We start from the raw sequence: 19,098 nt of genomic DNA on the forward strand, positions 1-19,098 counted from the left end.
GTGCTGCAAGGACTCTGCCACTGAGATACAGGGTCTCACTAAATTGCCCAGCTAGCCTCAAATTTATAATCCTTCTGCCTCAGTCTCCTAAATATTTGGGATTACAAGTATATTGCTACTGTGCCTGGCCCAACTCATTTTATGAAGTCAACACTACCTGATGCCAAAACAAAATGAGACACTATAACAAAAGATACCTACAAATATCTCCTATAAATATAGCAAAAATGCTAATAAAATGTTAGTAAACCTAATTCAGCAATAATATAAAGGCTATATAATGACCATGTAGGGTTAATCCCAGGTATGCATACTCAATTAACATATGAATACCAAACAATGTTATTCACCATACTAACAAATTAAAAAGAAAAAAATTATGACCATCTCAAAAAATATAGGAAAAAACTCTTAAAAGGAGTAGAAGAGATGTCACCACTTCCACCATAGATTTTATTGGTGATTTGGCCCAGTGAAACTGGGCAAGTAAAAGAAATAAAAGGCATCTGGATTGAAAAGGTAGAGATAAAAGTGTCTTCAGTAACATATAACATGGGAAAAAAACTACTAGAACTAATAAGTGAATTTTGTAAGTTTTCAGGATTCAAGATCAATATATAAAAATCAATCTTACTTCTATTTTTATATCCTAGCAATGAACCATTAGAAACTGAAATGAAAAAACAGCATGATTTATACCATTAAAAATATAAACTACTTAGGGATAAATTAAAAGATGTAGAAAACTACAAAACAGTATTGAAAGAAATCAAAGAGAACCAAATGAAGATACATATCTTCTTCACAATCAAAAGATCAAATGTTAAGATGCCAATGCTCCCCAAATAGATCCTAGAATTTGATACAAACACAATCAAAATCTCTGGAAAATTTTTGTAGAAATGGACAGTATATTCTAAACTTCATATACAAAGAATCTAAAATAGCCAAAACAATCTTGGGAGGGGGGTAAAGCCAAGCCAGAGGACTAAAACTGCTTGATTTTAAGACCTATTATTTTTTTTTTTTAATTTTTTATTGTGGGTTGTTCAAAACATTACAAATTTCTTGACATATCATATTCCACACTTTGATTCTAGTGGGTTATGAACTCCCACCTTCACCCCATACACAGATTGCAGATTCACATCAGTTACACATCCATTGATTTACAAATTGCCATACTAGTGTCTGTTGTGCTCCGCTGCCTTTCCCATCATCCACCCTCCCCCCTCCCCACCTCTCCCCTCCCCTCCCCTCCTCTCTCTCTACCCCCTCCACTGTATAACCCTGAGGGTCTCCTTCCATTACCGTGCAATTTACCTTCTCTCTCCCTTTCCCTCCCACCTCTCATCCCTGTTAAATGTTAATCTTCTTCTCCTGTTCTTCGTCCCTACTCTGTTCTTAGTTACTTTCCTTATATCAAAGAAGACATTTGGCATTTGTTTTTTAGGGATTGGCTAGCTTCACTTAGCATAATCTGCTCTAATGCCATCCATTTCCCTGTAAATTCTATGATTTTGTCATTTTTTAATGCAGAGTAATACTCCATTGTGTATAAATGCCACATTTTTTTTATCCATTCGTCTATTGAAGGGCATCTAGGTTGGTTCCACAGTCTTGCTATTGTGAACTGTGCTGCTATGAACATCGATGTAGCAGTGTCCCTGTAGCATGCTCTTTTTAGGTCTTTAGGGAATAGACCAAGAAGGGGAATAGCTGGGTCAAATGGTGGCTCCATTCCCAGCTTTCCAAGAAATCTCCATACTGCTTTCCAAATTGGCCGCACCAATCTGCAGTCCCACCAGCAATGTACAAGTGTACCCTTTTCCCCACATCCTCGCCAGCACTTGTTGTTGTTTGACTTCCTAATGGCTGCCAATCTTACTGGAGTGAGATGGTATCTTAGGGTGGTTTTGATTTGCATTTCTCTGACAGCTAGAGATGTTGAGCATTTTTTCATGTACTTGTTGATTGACTGTATGTCCTCCTCTGTGAAGTGTCTGTTCAGGTCCTTGGCCCATTTGTTGATTGGGTTGTTTGTTCTCTTATTGTCTAATTTTTTGAGTTCTTTGTATACTCTGGATATTAGGGCTCTATCTGAAGTGTGAGGAGTAAAGATTTGTTCCCAGGATGTAGGCTCCCTATTTACCTCTCTTATTGTTTCTTTTGCTGAGAAAAAACTTCTTAGTTTGAGTAAGTCCCATTTGTTGATTCTAGTTATTAACTTTTGTGCTATGGGTGTCCTATTGAGGAATTTGGAGCCCGACCCCACCGACTGTAGATCGTAGCCAACTTTTTCTTCTATCAGACGGCGCGTCTCTGATTTGATATCAAGTTCCTTGATCCATTTTGAATTCACTTTTGTGCATGGCGAGAGAAAGGGATTCAGTTTCATTTTGTTGCATATGGATTTCCAGTTTTCCCAGCACCATTTGTTGAAGATGCTATCCTTCCTCCATTGCATGCTTTTAGCCCCTTTATCAAATATAAGATAGTTGTAGTTTTGTGGATTGGTTTCTGTGTCCTCTATTCTGTACCATTGGTCCACACGCCTGTTTTGGTACCAGTACCATGCTGTTTTTGTTACTATTGCTCTGTAGTATAGTTTGAAGTCTGGTATCGCTATACCGCCTGATTCACACTTCTTGCTTAGCATTGTTTTTGCTATTCTGGGTCTTTTATTTTTCCATATGAATTTCATGATTGCTTTCTCTATTTCTACAAGAAATGCCATTGGGATTTTGATTGGCATTGCATTAAACCTATAGAGAACTTTTGGTAATATCGCCATTTTGATGATGTTAGTTCTGCCTATCCATGAACAGGGTATATTTTTCCATCTTCTAAGATCTTCTTCTATTTCTCTCTTTAGGGTTCTGTAGTTTTCATTGTATAAGTCTTTCACCTCTTTTGTTAGGTTGATTCCCAAGTATTTTATTTTTTTTGAAGATATTTTGAATGGAGTGGTTGTCCTCATTTCCATTTCAGAGGATTTGTCGCTGATATACAGGAATGCCTTTGATTTATGCGTGTTGATTTTAAATCCTGCCACTTTGCTGAATTCATTTATTAGCTCTAATAGTTTCTTTGTAGAGCCTTTTGGGTCTGCTAGATATAGAATCATATCATCTGCAAATAGTGATAATTTAATTTCTTCTTTTCCTATTTTTATGCCTTTAATTTCTTTCGTCTGTCTAATTGCTCTGGCCAGTGTTTCGAGAACTATGTTGAAGAGAAGTGGAGAGAGAGGGCATCCCTGTCTTGTTCCAGATTTTAGAGGGAATGCCTTCAGTTTTTCTCCATTCAGAATAATGCTAGCCTGAGGCTTAGCATAGATTGCTTTTACAATATTGAGGTATGTTCCTGTTATCCCTAGTTTTTCTAGAGTTTTGAACATAAAGGGATGCTGTACTTTGTCAAATGCTTTTTCCGCGTCTATCGAGATGATCATATGGTTCTTATTTTTAAGTCTATTGATGTGGTGAATAACATTTATTGATTTCCGTATATTGAACCAGCCTTGCATCCCAGGGATGAATCCTACTTGATCATGGTGTACAATTTTTTTTATATGTTTTTGTATCCGATTCGCCAGAATTTTATTGAGGATTTTTGCATCTAGGTTCATTAGAGATATTGGTCTGTAGTTTTCTTTCTTTGAAGTGTCTTTGTCTGGTTTAGGTATCAGGGTGATGTTGGCCTCATAGAATGAATTTGGAAGTTCTCCCTCCTTTTCTATTTCCTGAAGTAGCTTGAAAAGTATTGGTATTAGTTCTTCTTTAAAGGTTTTGTAAAATTCTGCTGTATACCCATCGGGACCTGGGCTTTTCTTAGTTGGTAGTCTTTTGATGGTTTCTTCTATCTCCTCAATTGATATTGGTCTGTTTAGGTTTTCTATATCCTCCTGACTCAATCTGGGCAGATCATATGACTTAAGAAATTTATCTATGCCTTCACTATCTTCTAATTTATTGGAGTATAAGGATTCAAAATAGTTTTTGATTATCTTCTGTATTTCTGAAGTGTCTGTTGTGATATTGCCTTTTTCATCCCGTATGCTAGTAATTTGAGTTCTCTCTCTTCTTCTCTTCACTAGCATCGCTAAGGGTCTGTCGATTTTGTTTATTTTTTCAAAGAACCAACTTTTAGTTTTGTCAATTTTTTCAATTGTTTCTTTTGTTTCGATTTCATTAATTTCAGCTCTGATTTTAATTATTTCTTGCCTTCTACTTCTTTTGCTGTTGTTTTGCTCTTCTTTTTCAAGGATTTTGAGATGAAGTATGAGATCATTTATTTGTTGGTTTTTTCTTTTTTTAAGGAATGAACTCCAAGCAATGAATTTTCCTCTTAGAACTGCTTTCAATGTGTCCCATAGATTCCGATATGTTGTGTCTGTGTTTTCATTTATCTCTAAGAATTTTTTAATTTCCTCCTTGATGTCTTCTATAACCCATTGATCATTCAGTAACCTATTGTTCATTCTCCAATTGATGTATGCTTTTTCCTTCCTTCTTTTATCGTTGATTTTCAGTTTCATTCCATTATGATCAGATAAGATGCATGGTAATATCTCTACTCCTTTATATTGTCTAAGAGTTGCCCTGTGACATAATATATGATCTATTTTTGAGAAGGATCCATGTGCTGCTGAGAAAAAAGTGTAACTGCTTGATGTTGGGTGGTATACTCTATATATGTCAATTAGGTCTAGGTTATTAATAGTGTTATTGAGTTCTATAGTTTCCTTATTCAACTTTTGTTTGGAAGATCTGTCCAGTGGCGAGAGAGGTGTGTTGAAGTCTCCCATGATTATGGTGTGGTGGTCTATTAGACTCTTGAACTTGAGAAGAGTTTGTTTGACGAACATAGCTGCACCATTGTTTGGGGCATAAATATTTATGATTGTTATGTCTTGTTGGTGTATGGTTCCCTTAAGCAGTATGTAGTGTCCCTCTTTATCTCTTTTGATTAACTTTGGCTTGAAATCTATTTTATTTGATATGAGTATGGACACGCCTGCTTGTTTCCGAAGTCCATATGAGTGATATGATTTTTCCCAACCTTTCACCTTCAGCCTATGTATGTCTTTTCCTATCAAATGCGTCTCCTGTAGGCAGCATATTGTTGGGTCTTGTTTTGTGATCCATTCTACTAGCCTGTGTCTCTTAATTGGTGAGTTTAAGCCATTAACATTTAGGGTTATTATTGAGATATGGGTTGTTCTTCCAGCCATATTTGTTTATTTCTGTTACTAAACATTGTTTGTTTTCCTCTTTGATTGTTCCCCCCCCCCCTTTACTGTCCTACCTCCCACTGTTGGTTTTCATTGTTGTTTTCCATTTCCTCTTCCTGTAATACTTTGGCTAGGATGTTTTGAAGAGATGGTTTTCTAGCTGCGAATTCTTTAAACTTTTGTTTATCGTGGAAGGTTTTAATTTCATTCTCCATCCTGAAGCTTAATTTCGCTGGATACACAATTCTTGGTTGGAACCCATTATCTTTCAGTGTTTGAAATATGTTATTCCAGGATCTTCTAGCTTTCAGAGTCTGTGTTGAAAGATCAGCTGTTATCCTGATTGGCTTGCCCCTAAATGTAATCTGCTTCCTTTCTCTTGTAGCTTTTAAAATTCTCTCCTTATTCTGTATGTTGGGCATCTTCATTATAATGTGTCTAGGTGTGGATCTCTTATGATTTTGCACATTCGGCGTCCTGTAGGCTTCTAGGATTTGGGATTCTGTCTCATTCTTCAAGTCTGGGAAGTTTTCTTGTATTATTTCATTGAATAGACTGCTCATTCCTTTGGTTTGGAGCTCTGTACCTTCCTGTATCCCAATGACTCTTAAGTTTGGTCTCTTAATGTTATCCCATATTTCTTGGATGTTCTGCTCATGGTTTCTTAACAGTCTTGCTGAGCTGTCTATGTTCTTTTCCAGTTGAAATACTTTGTCTTCATTGTCTGATGTTCTATCTTCTAAGTGTTCTACTCTGTTGGTAGTATTCTCCATTGAGTTTTTAAGTTGGTTTATTGCTTCCTGCATTTCTAGGATTTCTGATTGCTTGTTTTTTATAACCTCTATCTCCCTGTATAGTTGATCCTTTGCTTCCTGGATTTGTTTGCGTAATTCCTTGTCGAAGTGATCTTTCATTGTCTGATTTTGCTGTTTAATGTCTTCCTTGATACTCCAGATCATCTGAAGCATGTATATCCTGAATTCTTTATCTGACATTCCATCTGCTGCAGCTGTTACCTCTTCTAAAGTTGCGTTGACCTGCATTGCTTGTGGTCCTTTCTTTCCTTGTCTTTTCATACTGCTTGCGTATCTTTCCTGCAGGTGCGGGCGGCGGCTCTGCTCTCTCCTTATTCCAATTGGGGTGTCGTGGCTACCACGCCGGCAGGTCACTGGGCCTGTTCTGGGAGCTGGTGGCGGCTCTGTTCTGCCCCTACTCCAATTGGGGTGACGTGTCTGTCGTACCAGCAGGCCACTGGGCCTGTCCTGCTGGTCGGTCGCAGATCTGCCCACCTTTCGGGCACGAGTGGAGGCTCTGCTTTGCCCCTACTCCAATTGGGGTGTCGTGACTACCCCGCCTGCAGGATGCTGGGTCTGTTCCTGGCAAGGGAGGCGACTCTGCTCTGTCACTACTCCAATTAGGGTGGTGTTTGTACCCCGCCGGCAGGCTCCTGGGTCTGATCCGCCGGTCTGTTGTAGGTCTGCCTACCTTGAAGGCGCGGGCGGCGGATCTGCCCTGCCCCTCCTACCACGCCTGCGGACCCCTGGGCCTGATCTGCAGGTTGATCACTGGTCTGCTCACCCTGCGGGCACGGGTGGCGGTTCCGCTCCACCCCCACTCCAATTGGGGTCACGTGACCACCACACCGGCAGGGCCTGATCCGGGCGTGGGATAAGGATCTGCTCTGCCCCTACTCGAGTTGGGGTGACGTGTGTACCACACTGGCAGGCCACTGGGCCTGACCCGCCAGGCTGTCCCAGGTCTGTTTAACTTGCAAGCGCGAAGGGCGGCTCTGCCCTGCCCCTCCTACCACGCCCATGTACTACTGGGTCGTGGGTCTGCCCACCTGGCGGGTGTGGGTGGCGGCTCCGCTCCGCCCCCTCTCCAATTGGGGTCACGCGGTCACCACGCTGGCGAGCCGCTGGGCCTGCTCCGGGGGCTGGCGGCGGCCCGGCCCCTTCCCTCTGGCTCGAGGACAAATTGAGGAGACTCGGGTGACTGAGCCTCACCCCCCTTACCAGGAGACCAACTGCTTATGTCACCGCTGGTATTGATGAAGATCTCTCCTCCACCGCTTTCTGCTGACATCAGATCTCTGCCATGTTGGTATCCTATGCGAATGGCAGCATTTCGTTCCCCTTGCCAGGCAACCCAAGCAATGGGTGAGTCCTGACCTGCCCTCAGCAGGACCCGGACCGAGACACAGTTTCCGCGGGCTCCTAGCCCCGGTCCAGGGAAGTTCCGGGAGCCGGAACTCGGCCGCTCTGTGCTCGGTGTAAGCTCCTATAAGTGTAGGCTCCAAGAAGCAGCCCCCGCGGGCTCAGTTCCGGGAGCCGGAATTCGGCCGCTTAATGCTTGGTGTATGCTCTGATAGTAGCAGGGTCCAAGAAGCAGCCTCCGCGGGCTCCGCAGCCCTGAGCCAGGGCGGTTCCGGGACGGTTCCGGGAGCCGGAACTCGGCCGCCCCGCGCTCCGTGTTCACTCCGATAAGATCAGATTTTAAGAAGCCCCCAGGCGCTGAACCCTAGCAATCTGTCTGCAAGCCGCAGGCGAATTGCAGCCTGAAATTACCTGTTCTATGGCTGAATGAGCTGCGGTCAGTCAAAAACAGGTGTGGTGACGTCAGTTTACCAACATGGTGGCCAAGACCTATTATTAAAGCTACAGTAATCATGAAACAGATACACAATATATAAGGATTACTGATTTTTTGACAAATATGCAAAGACAACGTAATGGATAAAGGATCATCTTTTCAACAAATGATTCTGTAACAACTAGTATGTATATGCAAAAAAAAACAAAATGTACTTCATTCCATACCTCACATCATATACAAAAAAAAGAAAAAGAAAAAGAAAAAAAAAAAAAAGACCAAAATGGTCATGGCCTAAGTATAAGATCTAAAACCCTAAACTTTTAAGATGAAAAAACAGAAGAAAATTTTTGTGACTTGATAAATCAGGCGAAGAATTCTTAGATTAGACCAAAAGCACTGTCTTATAAAAGAATTTAAAACTTTCACCCTTATAAAGATTGTTCATGAAAAGAAAAACCATAGATTGGGAGAAAAAATCTTTGGAAAGTCTACATCTTTTATCTAAAATATAAAAAGAACTCTCAAAACTCAAGAATAAGAAAATAAATTGGGTGTGGTGACACACACACCTATAATTCCAGCAACTCAGGAGGCTAACAGAAGGACTGCAAATTCAAGGCCAGACTCAACAAACTTAATGAAACCCTATCTCAAAATAAAAAGAAAAGAGAGCTGGGGGCATAGCTCAATGGTAGAATATCCCTGGTTTAAACAGAGAGGAAAGAGAGCAGTGAGGCAGGCAGGCAACACAATTTTTAAAATGGACAAAAGATTTGAATAGACATTTCCCCCAAAGAAAATACATAAATGGCAAATAAAAGGAAAATCTTCAATATTGTTAGTCATTTGGATAATGTAAATTAAAAACATAATGAGATATCATTACATTCCTATTATAATAGCCAAAATTAAATAGACTCTCTATACCAAGTATCGGTGGAGGCATGGAAAAATGGAACATTCACAAATTGGAGGTGGAAATGTAAAATGGCAGAAGCACTCTGGAATTTGAAAATAATTAGGTTGAATGAAAAAGTCAGAGTAACAAAAATTCATAAAACTTTATAAAATGGAAACTAATTGACACTGAAAGAAAGCAGATCGGTAGTTGACTGAGGAAGGATAGGATGCAATCATGAAAAAAGTTTGGAGAGTGATAGATGTTTCCTATCTTAACTGGTGACTGTTTCACCAGTGTATACAAATATCACAACTTATCAATTGTACACCTTAAATATATACATTTTTAGTATCAATTATAACTCAATAAAGCTGTTAAAAGTATATTTACCTGGAAAGAAAAACTGCTTTTCTTGACACTACATGCCTGTAAGACTACAGCTATTTAAAAATAAGGTTTTTAAAATTATCTTTTTAAAATGTACACTAGACATTTCATTCTGGGGGAAATTTTTCTTTAAAAATAAATGCTTAATTATACAAATGCTTAATTTGCTGATAAAGGGCAGATCCCAAAAGGGAAAAAAACACAACTATGAGAATCATTAGAAAAAAGGACAGCAGGAGACTACATGGTACCATAACTGAAGTCTGCATTCCTCTGTGAAATCAGTTCAAAATAGCACCAAGCTTAAGTATTTAAGGATTCAAAGAACTCACAAAAGTCTCTAAATTCAATCTGCATTAAACTAATGAACCCTAATGTCAGAGTATACTAGTTTACCAAATAAAGTTCAACTTCTTAAATTATTTAAGGCCCTTGGTAACCTGGCCTCATATACTCACAGCTCACTATTCTCCTATACTAATTCTCTGTTCATTTAAAGTGTTCTAATAAATCTTCCCTGAATGTCTCATATGTTTGTACCCCTTTGGCTTTGTTCTATTTCTTTTCTGTACCTAGAAGATCCTCCCCTTCAGGTAGAACAATCACTATGAAAATCGGTATAAAGATTCCTCAAAGTCTAGGCATGGAATCATATGATCCAGCTATACCTTGTCTTGGTATATATCCTAAAGAATTAAAGTCATCATACTGTAGTGATACGTGCATACCCATGTTTACAGCAGCACAACTCACAATCGGCAAACTATGGAACCAGCCTAGTGTCTATTAATGCATGGATGAATAAAGAAAATATGGTACATATAACAATGAAGTTTTCTTCAGCATAAAGAACAATGAAATAATGCAATTTGAAGAAAAAGGGATGAAACTTGAGAATATTATTTTAAGTGAAATAAGCCAAACTCAGAAGTTCAAGAGCCATATGCTTTCTCTCATATGTGGAAGCTTGAGAGAAAAATGAGAGAAAGGTGGCAAGAGGGACCTCATGAAAATCAAAGGAAGATCAGTAGAGGAGAGAAGGAGGTCCAGGAGGAGAGGGAAAGGGAGAGCAAGGGGAAATAGTGGGAAATTATATTGGCCAAACTATATTGTTATATTGTGATTGTGTCTTTATAGGTAATGATTTTATAATATAATTTTCCATAGAAAGAGAAAGATAACTGTGCTCATTTAAAAAACCTTAAATCCCTTCTCCTCCTTTAATCATTCTCTTACTACTTCATTTATAAAGATTATTTTATAGTCATTATGAATAAATTATTTCTGAAGATATCTACCTAATATGATGTTATTTTTGTGTTCTTAAAAATTCCTGTTTTAAACTTATTTACCTCATTTATTTCCTGTGTTGAGTTAACCATATCACATTTCCCTTAAGTGAAAATGAGTCACAGTCTTTTGGAAAGATTACAACACATTTTTTTTACTAACATGCAAGAGTTCTATATTTTTCTGTATTTTTAACATAAAACAATAAATTTTACAATATAAATTATTTTATTTTGATCTATTTTAAAGGAATGCACAAAATTAGCTACTTCATTTTCTTACTATAATGACCCATTCTGACAAACATGTTTTAGAATTAAACAGTAATTGTGAAACAATAGAAACTCTTAAATATACTTAATAACACTAGATTTCCAATGGTTACAGACATTTCAATCTCAAATAAGATTCATGTGCCTCGGGTGTATATGTAAAATTAATTGCATGTGATAACACACCAATATAAATTCAATTTCATTTTCTAATCTCACTGATTGCATCTCTTGGTACAAGCACATAGCAGGTCAATTTTTCATCAGGAGCCACAAATTGGCACTCAATCTCCTACGTGATAAACAAGGCTTCACCTCTCAACCTTCAACTAAGAAAATGAAATTTTAATCAATATACATTCCCCACCCTCAACACTCTAATCCTAAAGAGCTGTATTTGTGGTTGCCATGTCTAAAAACATTATTCAATCCTAAGCATCATAATGTCTCAGCTAGAACAGATGCTTATTCAAATCCAAAGCATATTTATTAAAAATCCAAACTATAAAGAATGATGTATTTTATCTTTAATTATGTACATGCTTATATGTGTGTGTGTGTGTGTGTGTGTGTGTGTGTGTGAGTATGCACGTACAGGTATATATGCATGCATTTCTATCCAGTTACAAAGAAAGCTAAAACAAACAATAACCCAGTAGCAATGACACTTCCAAAGCAGTGCCCAGTACACGGCTTCTAAAGGAAGTAAGACTCCCTAGTAAATCACAGAAGAACTAAGATAGGTCCCAGATTGGAAATGCAGTCTGGAAATTTTTGTCATATCAGAAAGAAAAGCTGTATTTTTGGTATCGGGGATTGAACCCAGGGACACTTAAAACATTGAGCCACATACCCAGCACTTTTCTATTTTTTTTAAATTTTATTTTAAGATAAGGCCTCACTAACTTGCTGAGGCTGACTAAGCCTCCTAAATTGCTGGGATTACAGGCATGCACCACTGTACCCACCAGGAAACCTTTTCATAAAAGACTAGTAGGATTGTATCAAAAGGACCAGAAAACCATCTGAAGTTGAGAATTTGATCATGAATGGGGATAAAACAGCAGTGGACAAAAAAATACCAAATATGCTTAAACATACAAGTTCATTAGAATACTTTAAAGAATCAACATTATATTGATAACTGTAAATAAAAGAAATAAGCATTGATCTTACCTTTCCTACACAATCTGTATCTAAGAGTAACTAAATCACTAACAAAACGGAAATTGCTCTTCACAGCAGAATACTAACTAATGAACACAGGTACATGAGAATATAATCATTTTATAATCCTTAACAAATTAATGGTTTTAATGGTAGGCAACAATCATCATAGCCAATAGATGACAGAGAGAAAACCTGATTTTTTTTTTTTAGAGAGAGAGAGAGAGATTTTTTTTAATATTTATTTTTTAGTTTTCGGCAGACACAACATCTTTGTTTGTATGTGGTGCTGAGGATCGAACCCAGGCCGCACACATGCCAGGCGAATGCGCTACCGCTTGAGCCACATCCCCAGCCCAGAAAACCTGATTTTTATTTATAAAAATCCATACGCCCCTCCTGATGGAAGTACACACTGGCACTCATAAAGGGTTTTGGGGGGGAAACAACATATGCACATAATATGTAGTCAGTATTAGACTGACCCTCTAAATTTAAATGCAAATTTATGGTACAGCACAGGACTATAATCAACAAAATCCTGGTAGATTTTTTAAAAAGCCAATTTGTTCCATCAAATATTGTTATTATAATAAAAAATTAAAGAAAAATTAAACATGCAAGAAAAAAGAATTGGAGGAAAAACCTATAGATAGGCTCTAACAAAACTTTCTGTGATCAGAGAAATGGGTCTGTACTGCCCAATATGAGACCCCAACCTCATGTGGCTTCTGAGCACTTGTATGTGGGTTGGTTAAATGGGGACCAGAATATTTCGTTTTCATTTTAATAATTTAAATAGCTATATGTGGCTAATACTACCATATTTAATGATGCCAATACAGATCAAGAGAAAATTAAGAGACCATGGATCTTATGAATCCCTATTTAAATTGATTAATCTTAAGATATGTATAAAATGATTAGGAAACTAGAAACCCTATCAGATATTTAGCCACTATAAGCAAATCTTGTTAATTTTTAAAAATGTGGTAATTATATTTTTTGTAATTAGGGAAGGACAGACTCTTCTTTTTAAAAAATACTAAAAATCTTCACAGATAAAATGATATAATTTCTGGATTTTGCTTCAATACTACCAGGAGGTGGGTGGATTGATCCTCAGCACTGCAAAATAGTGGTGGTGGTGGTAGTAGTGATGACGATGATAATGATGATGATGGGTAAAACAAGATTTAGTCATTGTATAGATATTGATTAAAGCTCTCTGTTTTCATGTCTTTGAAATTTTCCATATTTTTTTAAAAAAACTGGTGAGAGTTAGCATTTAACCTCTATACTAAGAAGAAGTTTGCTTTTTTGTTTTCCCCAGGAAAGATAATAAAAATAAAGGACTTAAGGGAAAATCTGTAATATTTTATAAGGGAAAATCTGTAATATTTTATAAGTGACTCTTGTTAGAGGCAAATAAATATGCACTCAAGCCTGTTCAATAGTGACTAGTTTATTTTTCACTTTCTGAGAGTCATACCTAATTTTTCTCCTTGACACCGTTTGTTCCTTTCACAAAAGAATAGACAGTAACGTTCATTTGGATCTCTAACTCTGGTTCAAAATTTTAAGAAAAAAAAATTTTTTTTTAAGTTTAACTTACATTGCAGGACATGGCAGGCAAAAAAAAAAGAGAGAGAGAGAGAGAGAGAGAGAGAGAGAGAGAGAGAGAGAACACCTGTAACTCCCAAAATAGATTTCTATGCCTAATTCCTAGAATCTATGATGTTATACTATTTAGAAAGGAGTATTGGCAATGTACTTAAGGATCTTAAGATGAGATCATCCTAACTCAAAGTGGATCAAGGAGCTAGATATCAAATCAGAGACTCTGCGTCTGATAGAAGAAAAAGTTGGCTCCGATCTACATATTGTGGGGTCGGGCTCCAAATTCCTTAATAGGACACCCATAGCACAAGAGTTAATAACAAGAATCAACAAATGGGACTTACTTAAACTGAAAAGTTTTTTCTCAGCAAGAGAAACAATAAGAGAGGTAAATAGGGAGCCTACATCATGGGAACAAATTTTTACTCCTCACACTTCAGATAGAGCCCTAATATCCAGAGTATACAAAGAACTCAAAAAATTAGACAATAAGATAACAAATAACCCAATCAACAAATGGGCCAAGGACCTGAACAGACACTTCTCAGAGGAGGACATACAATCAATCAACAAGTACATGAAAAAATGTTCACCATCTCTAGCAGTCAGAGAAATGCAAATCAAAACCACCCTAAGATACCATCTCACTCCAGTAAGATTGGCAGCCATTATGAAGTCAAACAACAACAAGTGCTGGCGAGGATGTGGGGAAAAGGGTACTCTTGTACATTGCTGGTGGGACTGCAAACTGGTGTGGCCAATTTGGAAAGCAGTATGGAGATTCCTGGGAAAGCTGGGAATGGAACCACCATTTGACCCAGCTATTGCCCTTCTCGGACTATTCCCTGAAGACCTTAAAAGAGCGTACTACAGGGATACTGCCACATCGATGTTCATAGCAGCACAATTCACAATTGCTAGACTGTGGAACCAACCCAGATGTCCTTCAATAGATGAATGGATAAAAAAAAATGTGGCATTTATACACAATGGAGTATTACGCAGCACTAAAAAATGACAAAATCATGGAATTTGCAGGGAAATGGATGGCACTAGAGCAGATTATGCTTAGTGAAGCTAGCCAATCCCTTAAAAACAAATACCAAATGTCTTCTTTGATATAATGAGAGCAACTAAGAACAGAGCAGGGAGGAAGAGCAGGAAGAAAAGATTAACATTAAACAGAGACATGAGGTGGGAGGGAAAGGGAGAGAAAAGGGAAATTGCATGGTAATGGAGGGAGACCCTCATCGTTATACAAAATTAGATATAAGAGGTTGTGAGGGGAATGGGAAAATAAACAAGGAGAGAAATGAATTACAGTAGATGGGGTAGAGAGAGAAAATGGGAGGGGAGGGGAGGGGGGATAGTAGAGGATAGGAAAGGTAGCAGAATACAACAATTACTAATAGGGCATTATGTAAAAATGTGGATGTGTAACCGATATGATTCTGCAATCTGTATTTGGGGTAAAATTGGGAGTTCATAACCAACTTTAATCTAATGTATGAAATATGATATGTCAAGCGCTTTGTAATGTTTTGAACAACCAATTAAAAAAAAAGAGATCATCCTGCATGATCGAGGTGAACCCTAAATCCAATGACAAATGTTCTCAGACACAAAGAAGAGGGCAGAGGACAAAGGCAAAGAGAAAAAGCAAAGACTGAATGTAAGTGGCCACATGCCAAAGAAACCAGCATTCTTTTGGCTAGAAGATGCCAAAAACAGATTCTCCACCGAAATTCCAGAGGGCAGCCCTATACATACTTTATTTTCAGGTTCTGGCCTCTAGGATTCTGAGACAATAAATTTCTGTTGTTCCATAAACCATCAGGTTCATGGAAAACTTTTATGGTAGCCACAGGAAACTAATGTTCTACTTTTTTGATTATTGACCATCTCTTTCTTCATATTGCCTCAAGAAGAAGTTGTTGCTCTTTTTTTTTTTTTTTTTTTTAAGAGAGAGAGAGAGAGAGAGAGGAGAGAGAGAGAGAGGAAAGAGAAATTTTTTTAAAATTTATTTTTCAGTTTTCGGTGGACACAACATCTTTATTTTATTTTTATGAGGTGCTGAGGATCGAACCCAGCGCCCCGTGCATGCCAGGCGAGCGCATTACCGCTTGAGCCATATCCCCAGCCCCAGTTGTTGCTCTATTAAATGATTTTTCGAGAGTGATAATTAACTTGAAGGAAGGAATTTTCTGTTATTCAATAATATATACCTAGTGCTGGAAAACTATCTCTGGTTATAACTTCTTATGCTTCTTTCTACCTTTTTTCACCGTTTCTTCTTCAAACAACTAAAGTAGCCTTACCTAAGGAAAATGAAAGGCCAAAGAGGAACCTGTCTTATTTTAAACTTCACCAACTTTAAGCTTTAACAATTGTTCTAGCTTTCTAATGGCTGGTTTAGGAAATTCTACCTGAAATTATCAAATTCATTCACATGGTTGTTATCTTTTTCTCCACAGTTGAGAGTCTACACCAATAATCCCCAGAGTGTTTTTGTTTCATGATTTAATGTATTATAGTTATCCTTTCTTTATTTCATGACCTTCCCTCAAGCTTAATAAAAGAAATAGCACTGTGATAATTAATGATTTTTTAAGTTTTAAATTTTTATAAGTGAAAATTTTAAACACTGAAGATATTTATTAAGTGCTCAACAGTGTCACAAAATAAATTATAAGCCTGTATTCAAAGCACTTCATTTCCTTCAGCTTTCCATCTGCATGCTACTCTAGGTTGTATTTATTTTTATAATATAATTTTACTATTCCTATTATTATCTAATGTCTAAGAATGAGCATTAAATTACATCTGATTCTCTAATTCTAAAGTGAAGTAGATTTTTTTTTTCGATTCAAATAGTAATGCTATTTGTTCTTTAGAAGCATACCTTTCCTGTAAGTGAACTACACTGAAGCTGGCAGCAGCTTTAAATACACAAGTCTATTTTTTAAGGTAATAATCCTTGTTATCTACAAACTGTCATTTCCATAATACAAATGAATATGCAATCCTTCTCTAACATAAACATGAAACAAGGATCAATAAGGCACACCCTTCAGAAATAACTCCATTACATGACTTCAAATATCAATCAGGTCTTTTCATCCCTTTTACAGGAAGCTAATGAAAGAAAATATGTCATTCTTAAAGAAATGACCATTATCTTGCTGGCTCAGCTCTTCCACTCTTAGCCATCTATATTTCTTTGTGGTTCTCAAAACAAAGTTGCAGTGGTTAAAGAGAAATTCAGCATTTCATTTTAGAGGTTTAATTCATTACCAATCCCTGGCATAGTCTTCTCATGCAACATTAAACCACTTTAAGCAGAAGGATTTTTTTAAAGAGACGATAAATGGCTAATGCACAATACCAGCAAAAGAACACTAACAATGGATTGGGGTTGTAGCTCAGTGGTAAAGTGCTTGCCTTGGACACGTGAGACCCTGGGTTCAATCCTCAGCACCACATTGATAAATATATTGTGTCCATCTACAATTAGAAAATTTTTTTTAAATAAAAATATATAATAATAATAAAACACTAACATAAAACTTTTAGAAAAGCTACCCTTCACAGTTACCCAGTTAAAAATGCAGCAAATTAATACAGCTTTCCCTATTATAAATATCAAATGTTTTTATTTCTGGTGAGAAAAGTCATGTAAATAATGTTTTTGAGAGAGAATGATGCAGCCTAACAAAATGGAAAACTGGGGAGAAAGGACAAGATCATAGCTAACATGAAAAGGTAATGTATTATGTATGTACATATTTAACAGTAATCCTATACATGCAAAAACTATTTCATTAATTTCAGAAATGCAATCCAATCTTCCATTCTCCAGAATTTAAAAAAAAAAAAAAAAAAGCTCATATTTGTTAAAACAACAGAGATCTGGGGACATAGGAAACGAAGAAGATGCCTGAAGTAGAGTGGACTCTGTTCATTCAAGCGTATAATCAGAATGAGTAATTTACAAGCATACTTTCATCTTCTATGTCACTAAAAGCTGAATTCTAAGGCACTCAGGAAAACTGTAAGACATCTGCTAACCAAGGAGAATAAACAGAATGAACCTAAGTCAAAATGTTCCTCAAAATCCTGTATTCAAGACTGAGGAGAAGATGGGGAAACTAAACAAGAAATGGCAGAAAAATAGCAAGAAGCACAATATAAAAGGAAAACTATCAAACAATAAATCTTTTTTCTTTCTCCTTCCTTCCTTCCTTCTATCCTTCCTTCTTTCCCTCCCTCCCTCCTTCCTTTCTTCCTTCTATCCCTCCCTTCCTCCTTCCTTCCTTCCTTCCTTCCTTCCTTCCTTCCTTCCTTCCTTTCGCAGTGCTAGGATCCAATCCAGGGCCTCATACTGGTTAGGCAGGTGTGGTACTATAAAGCTATATCCTTACCCTCAAACAATAAGTCTTTCTATTTTATTTCAAATAGAATCCAAAATTTATTCAACTGAGTAAATATAATATGAAACAAATCCTCAAACAGCTCACCCATGCTCTTTCAAATCATCTATCTTTGAAAGGAAAACATGAAAAAGTAGTTTAGTGTCTTGTTAAAAAAAAAAAAAAAAAAAAACATGTCCCTCAACAGTTTGCAGAATAAGGTTTCTCAACATGGCCTGGTATCAAAACAACACAATGCTACAAAAACACAAAACTTTAAAACTAGGATCTCACATCATCTACTCATTTTAAAGAATACTACCTTTTGAAATTACAGGTTCAGCAACAATATGTTTAACCATCCAGTCAGCAGATAAAATGCTATACCACAAAGTGTTAGATCAGGAGAATTTTTAAATGAAAAAAAGAAAAAAACAAAACCACAAAGAAGTCAGGTTAATTTACTCTTTTTAAAATAAACAATACTTTGGCTTCATGTAAGACTGAATGTAAGGATTCATTTTTATTACTACTCATTGATGTGCTAAGAAGTAAATATATAAACTTCATGCCTCTTTGAGATACTAGATATGAAACAGTTAAAAGATAAAAATCCCTGGTCTTGGGAACTGAGACTGTGGCTCAGTGGTAGAGCGCTTGTCTGGCCATGAGTGAGGCACTGGGTTCGATTCTCAGCACCACATATAAATAAATAAAAAATAAAGGTCTATCAACAACTAAAAAATATTTTTAAAAATCCCTGGCCTTAAGACACTTATATTCCAGAGAGATACAGAATTAATAAATCAATCTGAAAACATGCATACCTACAGAAGAGATTGGAAAGTGGCAAATGCTATGGAAAAAAAAAAATAAATGAAACAAGGTGATGTAATATAATATGATTGAGTGACTGACTATGTTAGACTAGATATTCAGAAGGCTCCTGAAGGATATAGCCATGAACACTCTAATGATTCTCAAGAGTGGGACAGAGCAAAGCTCTAATGCAAGGGTAAGTTCAGCCTGATTTAGATACAAAAAGAAAAGCAATGTGATAGGATCCTAACATACAAGGGAAGAAATGCAGAAAGTGAAATGGTTGGCACAGGACCAGATGAGGAATTTCAGGTCACAGTAAGTTTTTATATTACCTCTTTGAATTACAAGAAGCCAGCATTCTTGCATGCTTTTTGTAAAACTGTTATTGGAGATACTATT

This window comes from Marmota monax, unplaced genomic scaffold (assembly GCF_021218885.2).
Source record: "Marmota monax isolate L192 unplaced genomic scaffold, Marmota_monax_Labrador192_F-V1.1 WCK01_AAM20220418_F8-fsc00055, whole genome shotgun sequence".
Taxonomy (NCBI): Eukaryota; Metazoa; Chordata; class Mammalia; order Rodentia; family Sciuridae; genus Marmota; species Marmota monax.